Consider the following 12,589-nt stretch of genomic DNA (forward strand, 5'->3'; position numbering starts at 1 on the left):
TTGCCCACTTTTTAATGGGGTATTTGTTTCTTGCTTGTTGATTTAAGTTCCTTATAGATTCTGGATATTAAGACTTTGTCAGATGCATAGCTTGTGAATATTTTCTCCCATTCTGTAGGTTGCCTGTTTACTCCCTTAATAGTTTCTCTTGCTGTGCAGGCGCTCTTTTTTTAATTAGGTCCTATTTGTCAGTGTGTCATTGTTGTAGTTGCTTTTGAGGATTTAGCCATAAATTCTTTGCCAAGGTCAACATTGAGAAGGAGTTTTTCTAGGTTTTCTTCTAGAATCTTTTTTTTTTTTAATTTAACTTTTAAGTTCAGGGATACATGTGCAGGCTTGTTATATAGGTAAACTTGTATCATGGGGGTTTGTTGTACAGATTTTTTTGTCACCCAGGTATTAAGCCTGTACCCATTAGTTATTTTTCCTGTCTAACATTTGTCTTTAATCTGACTTCCGTTAATTTTTGTATAGGGTGAAACGTAGAGGTCCAGTTTCCTTCTTCTGCATATGGATAGCCAGTCATCCTAGCACCATTTATTGAATGAGGAGTATTTTCTCCATTGTTTATTTTTGTTGACTTTGTCAATGATCAGATTGTTTTAGGTGTGCAGATTTATTTCTGGCTTCTCTATTCTGTTCCATTGGTCTACCTGTCTGTTTTCTTGACAGTGCTATGCAGTTTTGGTTACAGCAGCCCTGCAGTATAGTTTCAAGTCAGGTAACACGATGCCTCTGACTTTGTTCTTTTTGCTTAGGATTGCTTTCGCTATTAGGGCTCTTTTTATTCCACAACATTTTAGAATCTTTTTTTTTCTGAATCTGTGAAAAATGACATTGGTAGTTTGTTAGGAATAGCGCTGAATCTGCAAATTGCTTTGGGCAGTATGGCCATTTTCATGATATTTATTCTTCCTATCCATGAGCATGAAAATACCTAGGAATACAGCTAAACAGAAAGGTGCAAAATCTCTACAATGAGAAGTACAAAACACTGCTGAAAGAAATCAGAGATGATGCAACAAATAGAGGTGACAGTTTTAAGGAGCTCTAATAACTAACTATGGTTGATAGAGAGTATAAGGAGCTAACCTAGGGTATAAATTGAACTTCAACATCAAGGTCTATCCATGGAGATTAGCTTCCTGAGAAAATGTTATCATGAACTTAATGCATATAAGCTGCCAAGCATTGTAATAGCAATTTCAAAGATATTTCTCCTTTGTGTATAAGCTTTATTTAGTGGGGGGTCTACACTCCATGAAAACTTGTGAACTGGAATATCACTAGTGATTACAGAAACCACAGTCCTCATTGCCTACCAATATATTTGGTTAAACTATATTCACAGAGATAATTTAATTGCAAATGAATGTAACTTAGTTGTTTTCTAATCTGAAATCATTTTTAGAATATTTTTAAAAATATTCACACTTTTTATGAGGGCATAAAAATAACAACACATATCTCGGATATTTTATCATCCTTTTAAAAAGCATTTATGCTTGACTCCACATTTTCTCTTTTCCATGAACCTACATTAGCTCACCTGTACCCTAAATTTCATAATTCCTATATATACTTTATTTCCATTTTATTTCCCAGAGAATACATGTATGTATAACGTATTTGTATACGTATGCATGCACACGCCATGTCTTAGTCCATCCAAGCTGCTATAACAAAATATTGTAAACTGGGTAGGCTATAAACACCAGAAATTTATTTATCACAATTCTGAGGTCTGAAAAGTCCAAATCTGAGGTAGATTTGGTGTCTGGTAAGGGCTCCCTTTCCAGCTAATAGGTGATGCCTTCTAGCTGTGTTCTCATATGTGGAGGGAGTGAGAAGTCACTCTCAGGTCTCTTTTATAAGTACACTAATGTCATTCATGAGCGGCCCACTCTCATCACCTAATTATGTCCCAAAGACCTCATCTCCTAGTACTATTACCTTGAGGGTAGGATTTCAACATAAATTTTGGGAAGACATAAACATTCAGATCATAAAACATCACACACCACACACACGTTCCAAACACCTAGCCCAGTTGCATTTTTGGACAAGACACTAGAGAGAAAAAGAATCTTTGTAATTTGCAAGTGCTTTTAGTCTCATATATTAATAATTTTGGAATTATTTTTTGAATACAGCATTTTCTTCTAAAGGAATGCCTGTTTATGTTAGTACACTTATTAAACAAATCACATATTCCTCACTATAAGAGAAAAATCAAGATGATTACGTATTAAATTCTCACATATATAATGGAGTCTGCTTTTGAAAATGACTGGATTCCACTGATCAATTTGTCTATTGCTAGTTTACATCAATACCACATTAATTTTATTAATGTAGTTTTATATTACATTCTAATATCTAGTTGTCTTTTTTATACATTGTAACTTATTTCCTTCTCATATTTTTCCTATCACATATTAGGTATTTGTTTTTTCTTATAATTTTAAAATAAATTTTGCAGTTAGGTTATTTTATTTTTGTATTTACTGCAATCAGTGTTAGAATATTTGTGGATATGACATTTTGGTCTAGTTTCTGATTTTAATTGAAATGCAGTTGGAGTTACTGATTTGGGATAATATTTTTCACTCTTTTTAGTAAACAATCTTTCTTACAGTTAAGTGGGTCTCTACTTTTCCGTATTACTTAGAGTTTTTAAAATTAGAAATGTATTTCTGAATTTTCTCAAATGCCCTTTCAACCTTTATATCTTTAATCTTGTGCTTTTTCTATTTTGTATTTATTTTTTTGAGACAGAATCTCGCTCTGTCACCCAGGCTGGAGTGCAGTGGCGCGATTTTGGCTCACTGCAACCTCCACCTCCCAGGTTCTAGCGATTCTCCTACCTCAGCCTCCCGAGTAACTGGGATTACAGGCATGGGCCACTACACCTGGCTAATTTTTGTATTTTCAGTAGAGATGGGGTTTCGCCGTGTTGACCAGGCTGGTCTTGAACTCCTGACCTCAGGTAATCCACCCACCTCGGCCTCCCAAAGTGTTGGGATTACAGGTGTGAGCCACCATGCCCAGCAATCTTGTGTTTTTACTTTGTGTTGCACATGTCTTTGGTTGTCTTATTTTCTTAATGAGTCATCTAATTTCACAATAAAGAGGCAAGAACGAAGAAAATTAGGACCATAGCACTTTCATTTATCAAATAATACTGCTAGAAGTAGATAATCGGCTGGGCTTCTTTGACTTCATTTCTGTTTCAAAGGGAATTAGTCACTCTTCCAAATGCGCTCTTTTTTCTTATTTCTATCATAGTTTAAGTACAATATAATTTAAGTATATGTTAGTATATTTGCACCTCACAGTAAAGCATGTATCCTTAGGGGCAAAGTTCTCTTTTTTTTTTTTTTTCTGTACATATCAGTGTTTAGCACCCTGTCCCAGCACATAATAGCGTTCAACAAACAGTTGTTGAATAATAGAGCTGTTGTTCTATTTATTTCTTGTCTTTAGAATGGCAGAATGAGAAGGAAATGTTGAATAAACATAGCTGTGTGTTTTGATGGCTGTCTTCTTAAAAGTTAAGTCTTTTCTAAGAGAGTTTAAAAGTTAACTCACTCTCTAAGGAATTAGGAATATTGTTCTGCTGACAAGGAAAAATTTGCTGTGATTCTGGCTGAGCCATAATGAATTCTGTACCATCTGTTAAGGATTAACAAGAAATAGAAAACCAATGGATGTTAAGTGTACTTAGATCACATATCTAATCAATAAGCATCTTCAATCTACTTGAAATGTCTGTAAATACAAAGTCTTAATTGATGCTTTATATTTAGTATCACAGAAAGTGAATCAAAGCTTCAGCAACCTCTCCCAGTAAGTAATACTCAAAGTATCCTCACCAGAGAAAGCAGGCTATAGGACAAAGATTTTATAGAAAGTTAAGATTGTATGAGCCAAATAACAAAAAAGCTAGAACATTTACCTGATTTAAACAGTCAAGCTGATAGTTCAGTGTCAACCGCTTGAATCTTTTCATTGATTGTCAGTGTATTTTTTCTGTAAAAATGGAAAAAGAACATGCAGAATTCAGATATTTCCTAGGATTTTACCTCAATCCTTAATAGTATTTAAAAAAATAACTATTCTGTAAATGCAGGCAGTATAATGTAAAATAAATTTGCTTATTTCAACCTGTAAATACTCAGGATTGACTACACTGAAAGAATGAAATATTTTTTGATTGCATACTTCCTGAAAGTGATAGGTCTTTTAAAGAGGTATGTTAAGTTAAAATGAGGTCATTAAGATAGGCCCTAATTCAATTTTGTTGGTGTCCATATAAGAAGAGCAAATCTGAACATATTGACATGTGGAATGAGCATTCATGGCACAAAGACCATGTTACACGCAGTGAGAAGGCAGCCATCCACATGCCATGAAGTGGGGTCTCAGAAGAACCAAGTCTGCTGATGTCTTGATCTTGGACTTCTGGCCTCCAGAATTTTAAGAAATTTAATTTATTTTGTTTAAGCCAGTCAGTCTGTGGCATTTTGTCATGGCAGTCCTAGCAAACTAATATACCTTATGTGGCAAAGTGTGCTCTGCAGAGGAACAATCCACTAGTCTAACCTCTCTATCCATGTTAAATTAAGGATCTTAAAATGGGGAAATTGTCTGAATTATCTGAGTGGGTCCTAAACGCCTTCACATACATCCATATAAGAGGGATATAGAGAGATATTTGAATACAGAAAGGACAGAAGTTGAAGTGAAGATGGAAGAAGAGATTGAAGTGATGCAGCTACAAGCCAAGAAAAGGAGAGACAAGCATTGGATTCTCCTGGGAGCCTCCAGAAGAAAGCCCTCCTAACACATTGATTCTAGTCCTACAAGACTCAGTTTGATTGTGGCCCCCAGAACTGTGAGAGAAGAAACATGTGCTGTCTCAACTACCTAAATATAAAATACAATAAATTTGTTTAGAATATACTTTCAGAGTCACTTGTGAAAGTTACAAATTTAAATATTAATAAAATCAGAAAATTATTTTATTCTACTGTAGGCTGAATATTTTACCTATTTTGCAAAATGTACTCTCCCCCACCCCCAACCTCAGAAACATATCCCAATGGCTGTGTCCTTGAAATCCTTTGGCAAAACACACACACACACACACACACACACACACACACACAAACATACATCTTGTATTCTGTAGTAAGGACAAAGTGTTTCTGTTCTGTTTTTGATCTCTTTGAGATAGTGTAAAGACAGTAAGTATTTCTAGTTTTTCTGAAGATATCCTAAAACAAAAAGTTTAATTGCCTAAACAGACACTGGTATTTCTAAATCATATCCTTTCCCTGAACACCCACAGTATCACAGTTATCTTCTCTCCAAATTAGCAGAAATTATTTATCCATTCAATTATTCACTGATTGATTCAATAATTATTTTTGAATACTTATTACATGTCAGTAACTACAGATAGTAATAAAACAAGTTTCAATCCTCACAGAGTCTACAAAAGCTGTTTGAATATTTAAATTTATATATATTTGTAAATATTATATATGATATATAAAATATATTTATAAATTTATATATGATATCTAAATTTAAATTATATTTAAATATATTATATATAATATCTTATGTATAAGACATACAAATTTATATATATAAAATATAGCAATACTCTGAGATAAAAATTTGTGTGCATAATGGCAGCAACCAATTACAGTGGGAAAGGAAAAAATGTAGATGTTGCTGCAGCACTGGAAGCAAGAAGTAGGCAAAAGGTCCCAAAATTACTTTATAAGGGAAATTGAAAAGGTGACATGTTTATTTTGAGGACCTACTTACTGAGTTTTATTGCAGTTGCTGTTTGGAATGCCTAAACCTTTCAGTATATGAGGCAATTGAGAGAGATGATGTTCTTTGAGCAGGCTGGCATAAAGTTGATGCTTAGTCTCAGGGTGAATTAAACGTTCTATTGATGCCAAGTCATTTCAAATCAAGGAATGAAAAAGAGAAATCAAATCCAGACATTTCTCTAACCTTGCCTACACTTCTGATGTCTTGGATTCAGGGCAAGTTTCCTGCCTTTTGAAGATTCTGATACTTGTTATATTATTTTTTTTTTTTTCTGCTAACAGAGTTTGGATGCATAGGTTGTATGTAATTTTTCTACTACAGGTGGAGAGTTCAGATACCAATGTGTCCCATGCAGCTAAACACATAATTTATCTTCTGAATAGATAAAAGATGATTTGTTAACAGCATTAGGTAGCTCAGTAAGAAAATAAGTTCTGTAATGACAGACCTACCGCAAGCTGGGAACTAGTGTACAGCAAAGAAATCTATCAAAGGCCTATCTATCAGTGGTAGAAGAAATAACCAAGATCTATTTTCACCATCTGACTTTTAATGACATTGTGTTTTATCTTAAAACTCACTTGCTTACATGGGAAATAGAATAGGAAATACATTATGAATTTGGTATAAATATTTTATCATTAATGTATCATAACTGTAGTCTCAGTCTGCTGGACTAGGACCATAGCAGTTATTATTTAAAATATCCCTTAATGTAAGTCTCCTGATTTCAGATATTAGCTTAAACATCAAGCTTAGCAAATCATGTATTTCTTCTTTGCAAATATACTAGTAATTGCATTCCAAGCATAGCTGGAGATTGTTTTACTAAGATCTAGTATTAAATATATGAAGAATCAGATTTCATCCCTTAAACAAAATTGGGTATAATAAACACATGAAAGAAAATCATGTAATACATTCTATTTCCACAAAAAATCTAATGAGCATACAGCTACTGAGCATCCACTATTTGAAAGACCAGATGCTACTGGTAACACATAGGTGAATCAGGTACATTCCAACCTTGAAGTTGCCTGACTCAATTATGGAAATTAGACACAAACACATGAAAAGTTAAATTACAATTTAGTAGAATTAGTATTACAGACCAATACTTGATTGATTGCCAAATAAACTATCAACTACTTTTTGTGGTCTTAGTAGCATTACAATAGTTCTACTGAACTTTCTCGGTATGTCTCCTTTTAGGTATATACCTATAATGTTTCCAAAGGAAAGCATTGCTAATTCTAAGAGAATGTCATTTTTGTGATTCTCTCAAAGCACTCAGCACAGATAGAAGATGACTTATATTCACTACCAACAGCTGCTGAAACTCTTGCTGTAGTCCCTGGTTGCACATCTCCTCCCAACAGCAATTATATTATGTCTTCTTTTATTGTAGCAGGTGCTGAAGCATGTAGGGCAATTTGGTATTGTGACAGAGCTGATCCCATTTGCTGGCAAGGTAAGTTTGTTTTCTTCATTCTTTGAGTCAGCTAACTTGTTAGGGGCCTCTGATGAGCAGCTAAAGATGCAATGATCCTTTTGAAAATGTCTGCTATGATAAGCATTCACTGGGGACCTGAGACTATCTTATAAAATACTATCTATAAAGTGCCCTCCATATGGAGGAAGGAGAGAGGGAAGAAAATAAAAGGTGCATTAACATTATCTTCAGAAATGTGTTATAGAGAAGGTGTTGGGCTCCCCTTCTTCCTCCTAGGTGAACTCTAATTCAGAAAACATGTCCTGAATATATCCTCTTTGAGTTCAAGAAGTTATAATACAAATCCCTATATAAATAGTCACAAGCTTACTAATAAATTATATTTCTCTGAATTTCTTTGTATGCTTTGGCAGTCTCCGCATTTTCATGTTGTAATATCACAGCCATCAAAAAATAATTATTTTCAGCTTTAGCTGTGATCGAACTAATGCTGCTTTTAATAATTACTGAATGTCTGCCTTTGGCTTTACAATCTGTCTAGAGTTAATATTTTCTTTAAACTACTAAATATCTCATCAGGAGGATATCTCTGAGATACTGGCTAAACTCATAAAAACAAATATAAAAACCATAACATTTGCCTATGTATCTATTCTTTTTTCATTCAGTTAATTACTAGATAATTTTGGTGTGTATTTACTATGTCACAGAAGGCTGTGTTAGGTGCTGAAGATTGTAAATACAAATGATCTGGTATTTTTGAAGGAAATTTTTGTGTGGTTATAGTAAACAAGTAATTACAGTCAAAGCATCATATTTTAACAGTGAGATGATGGCAAAGTACAGAGAGGGATAGAAACATAAAGCATGGAGATTTTTCTATAGATTAAAAACTAAATAGAACCACATTTTTAGAGTTTCAGAGTTTGGTGCACATTTGCCAAATCTGAAGTTAGGCTGACTACCAGGAAAAAATGAATGTTAATGGAACTCTTTGGCCTTGAGCAAAACACGTGCTTTCCCAGAGTAAGTTTCATTAATTATGAAGAGCACTGCCATAGCATTTAGTGAATGAGCAATCTTAATGCAAATAGAAAGTAAGCATTGAACAAATTGTTAAATCTATCACAAAAAAGTTCTCCCAAGTACGAACACATTTCAAAGGATAAGATTGGAATTTTCAGACAGGTAATACAAATCTGTCACAGTGAGTCACATATTATCGTGGATAGTTACCTAGTTTCCAGTTTCAATTAGGCTTTCCAATCATGTAAACAAGTACATAAAATTACATAGGATTTATCTGAGTGTTTTTTACGAAAGACAAATACTAATCTAAGAAAGAAGGCTTGGAAAGTAAGAAGCAGTTATTGTAACCCAGAAGAATAATGAAAAGATAGCCCAAATTTCCTAGCACTAATCATTAATAAAGCCCAATTCACTTTCAGAAGTATACTTCTTTGCACAATAATTGTCAGCAATTCTTACATCCCATAAAGTCTACTGAATACTTTGAGTCGCAGAACAGATTTTGCTTCAGAAACTCGTTTATTCAGATCCATACAAAAACCAAAACTTCAGTCTTTATCCATAACATGTTATTATCCTCCCCCAGATAAAATTTGTTGCAGAAAAGAAGGCTGTAGCAACAGAAGGGGAGGCAAGGTATAATTTTTTTTCCTTCATTATTTACCTCCACCCTATGTAGCTATAGTTCCTTTGACAGATATATCCTTTCTTTTCAAGGAAAGATAGCCTACATTTGCAGCTGCACAGTTTTCACAACCTAATTATTTCCTGTAGAAGTTTGAGAATCCAAAGACTGTTGTTATTTTGCTTTGACTCTTATTTTTGGTACAATCTGAATGTGTTTTGACCAATATAATTTTCACTGAAACTGTGTGGTTCTCCCTACAATCTTATAGGGATTCACTATATTAGACAAAAGCCACACACGCAAATCATTCTGTGATAAGCCCTAACTTACTTTGGAGTTCTGCTAAGAGTGCTCAGCAGCAACCTGTAAGCTTACTAACATCTGCTGTTTCACTGGATTATTCTCTGAGGCACTAGATTTCATGGATCTGAACTCTAAGAGATGATTCTAAAGCCACATCCTCAGCTTCATATTTAGATAATGTTTTTCAAGAAACATGATCCGCTGGAATCCATTTCTAATTTTAGGATAGTTCCCAAACAGGAGAGGCCAGAAATTCTAAAAATCAGCAATTACTGGCTCCCTTTAGTTTAGCAGCCCTTCCTTTAACTTATGTTTCTCCTCCCACATTTTTGTATAAGCGGCAGGGAGACAGAAAAGGGATCTTTTTATTTATGTATTTATTAACTTTAAATTCTGAGATTGGGATACATCTGCAGAACGTGCAGGTTTGTTATATAGGTATACATGTGCCATGGTGGTTGCTGCACCCATCAACCCATCATCTAGGTTTCAAGCCCCCCATCACTGGTCATTAGAGAAACACAAATCAAAAGCCACAATGAGAACAAGGTATTTTTCTTTCTTTCTTTCTTTCTTTTTTTTCTTTTTTTGAGACGGAGTCTTGCTCTGTTGCCCAGGCTGGAGTGCAGTGGTACGATCTCATCTCACTGCAACCTCTGCCTCCCAGGTTCAAGCGATTATTCTGCCTCAGCCTCCCTAGGAGCTGGGACTACAGGTGCATACCACCATGACTGGCTAATTTTTGTATTTTTAATAGAGACAGGGTTTCACTATATTGGCCACGCTGGTCTCGAACTCCTGACCTCATGATCCACCTGCCTCAGTCCCCCAAAGTGCTGGGATTACAGGCGTAAGCCACCATGCTCGGCCAGAAGAAGGTATCTTTATTATTATTATTATTATTATTATTATTATTATTATTATTATACTTTAAGTTCTAGGGTACATGTGCATAACGTGCAGGTTTGTTACATATGTATACTTGTGCCATGTTGGTGTGCTGCACCCATCAACTCGTCAGCACCCATCAACTCGTCATTTACATCAGGTATAACTCCCAGTGCAATCCCTCCCCACTCCCCCCTCCCCATGATAGGCCCCGTTGTGTGATGTTCAGAAATCAACTTAGTTTGGTTACTCAATCTATTAGGTACATTTTTTTTTTTAAATTTTCCACATTCCCATAGATGACAGTGTTGCTATACTTTCTGTCACCATCAAAGATTCCCAGCTGGGTGCGCTGACTCACAACTGTAATCCCAGCACTTTGGGAGGCCGGGGCGGGCGGATCACTTGAGGCCAGGAGTTTGAAACCAACCTGGCCAACATGATGAAACCCCATCTCTACTAAAATACAAAAATTAGCCAGGTGTGGTGGCACACGCATGTAGTCCTAGCTACTCAGGAGGCTGAGGCATGAGAGTTGAGAATTGCTTGTATCTGGGAGGCACAGGTTGCAGTGAGCCAAGATCACATCACAGTACTAGAGCCTTGGTGACAGAGTGAGACTGTCTCAAAAAAAAAAAAAAAAGAAAGAAAAAGAAAAAGATTTCCTATCTTCTAGATTCCAAGAACATTTTTCTTACTTTTCAAGTTTCACCATTCTTCTACTAACAGTCTGTTCACAGCACTGTAGGTTTTCACTAATATTCCCACTTCTGCTCACTCATAAACTATAAAGCCTCTCTCACATTGTTAGATATTTATTTTGCAGCATTCCTACTTCCAGGCACAAAATTTTTATTAGTGATCTATTGCTATGTTACAAATTATCCCAAATCGTAGCAGCTTAAAATAGCAATAGATATTTGTTATCTCACAACATTTCCCTGGGCCATGAATTCAGGAGCATCTTAGCTAGGTCTTTCTGTCTTGAGTCTCCAACATTAAGATGCTGTCAAAATGTCAAGTATGCCTTTGGTCACCTAAAAGACTAATGGGGTCAGCAGACTCACTTCCAAAATAACTGTCACATGACTGGCAAACTGATCCTGGCTATGACAAGAAGCCTCAGTTCCTCACTCTGGAGATCTTTCCACGGGGCTATGTAAGTGTCCTTTTGACAGATGTTCCGAGAGAGCGAAGCAGAAGCAGTTATGTCTTTTAAGACCTAACATCAGAATTCACACCTTGTCATTTCCATGATATCAAATTGTACACCAGCCGGGAGTACTTCATGTGGGAGGGGCCTACACAATGGTATAAATACCACTGTGCAAGAGTCTTTGGGGGCCACTTTGGAGGCTGCCTACAACAAACACTTAGCTTAGTATTATAAGCTGCCTTCAAACTCTCAGAACCTGGCAAATACTTAACCTTAACTCTTTCTGTCAGGAGACACTTTCCTTGGTTAAAGACGTAACTCCCACCCACCCCGCCCACCCCCCAGCCACCCATCCCTACCCACCCACCAACCCCACCCACCCCTTCCCATTTCCCCTCACCTCCCCGCCCCCTACCAGTCACCCAACCTTACCACTCCGCAACCCCAATCATAAGGGAGTTTTAGCTCTTTTACGTCCCTTTGGATTCATCTCTGTGCTGGAAAATCACCGACTACTTGTGTAGCCCCAAAGCAAGCCAGCTATTATCTTCAGGGTTCATCTGAAAGATGGAGATCTTTTTCCTCCCAGACAGCATTTTTAAAAAGGAAATGAAATCGTTCCACTTTAGCTCATTTCCATACCTTGGTCCATATTTTTGCCCTGATGAACTCTGTAAGTGCCGCTCCATCCCAACACAGCCTCCACATCTGTCACCATCTAAACAATCCAAGTACTTCTCTTTGCTTTCTCAGGTAGGACTGAGATACCAGTTTACAGTTTTACCCTAGCCGTAGGAGAGAAATATCACACTGTCTAGAAGTCCTGATAAAGGTTCTCTCTTGTGAATTCAGGAAAATAAAAAAGCTTCTGTTCCCACCCCATAGAAGGAAAAAATTCTTTCACTGGAAAGTCAGATTCCAGGATTGCCCCCAAATAACTATTTGCTTTTAAGACCTGTTTTTCATTTTTTTTCCCAAACATTCTTTACACCTTACCTATTAAAGCTATGACCCAGTGATTTATTACAAAGCAATATTAAATGTTTCTCTTCTAAATTCAGATGGATTACCTCTAAGATGTAAAATATCATTTAAATATTACTTCCTTTTGGTATTTTCACATCTGTTGCCTCACTCTTCCCACATAACACTTATTTTTTTCTAATTTTAAAGACATATTCATTCATAAATCTGTTAATGTTCTTCAAGTTTTAAGAAATAGAGAAATACCCAGTTTACTTCAGGTCACATAAAAATACACAAGAATATTAAAAATATA

At 35.8% G+C, this 12,589-nt stretch overlaps 1 long non-coding RNA gene across 3 annotated transcripts in view; it reads right to left on the reverse strand.

Annotated features, from left to right (window-relative positions):
* The window catches only part of LOC110741062, a 599,818-nt gene that overhangs the window by 171,618 nt on the left and 415,611 nt on the right, over positions 1-12,589 (reverse strand). For all 3 annotated transcript variants that reach the window (XR_002516650.2, XR_002516651.2, XR_004178260.1), the window contains exon 3: positions 3,959-4,032. This is a non-coding gene — a long non-coding RNA (uncharacterized LOC110741062). The remainder of the gene's footprint in view (positions 1-3,958; positions 4,033-12,589) is intronic.

Source organism: Papio anubis, chromosome 14 (genome assembly GCF_008728515.1).
Source record: "Papio anubis isolate 15944 chromosome 14, Panubis1.0, whole genome shotgun sequence".
NCBI classification, from domain to species: domain Eukaryota; kingdom Metazoa; phylum Chordata; class Mammalia; order Primates; family Cercopithecidae; genus Papio; species Papio anubis.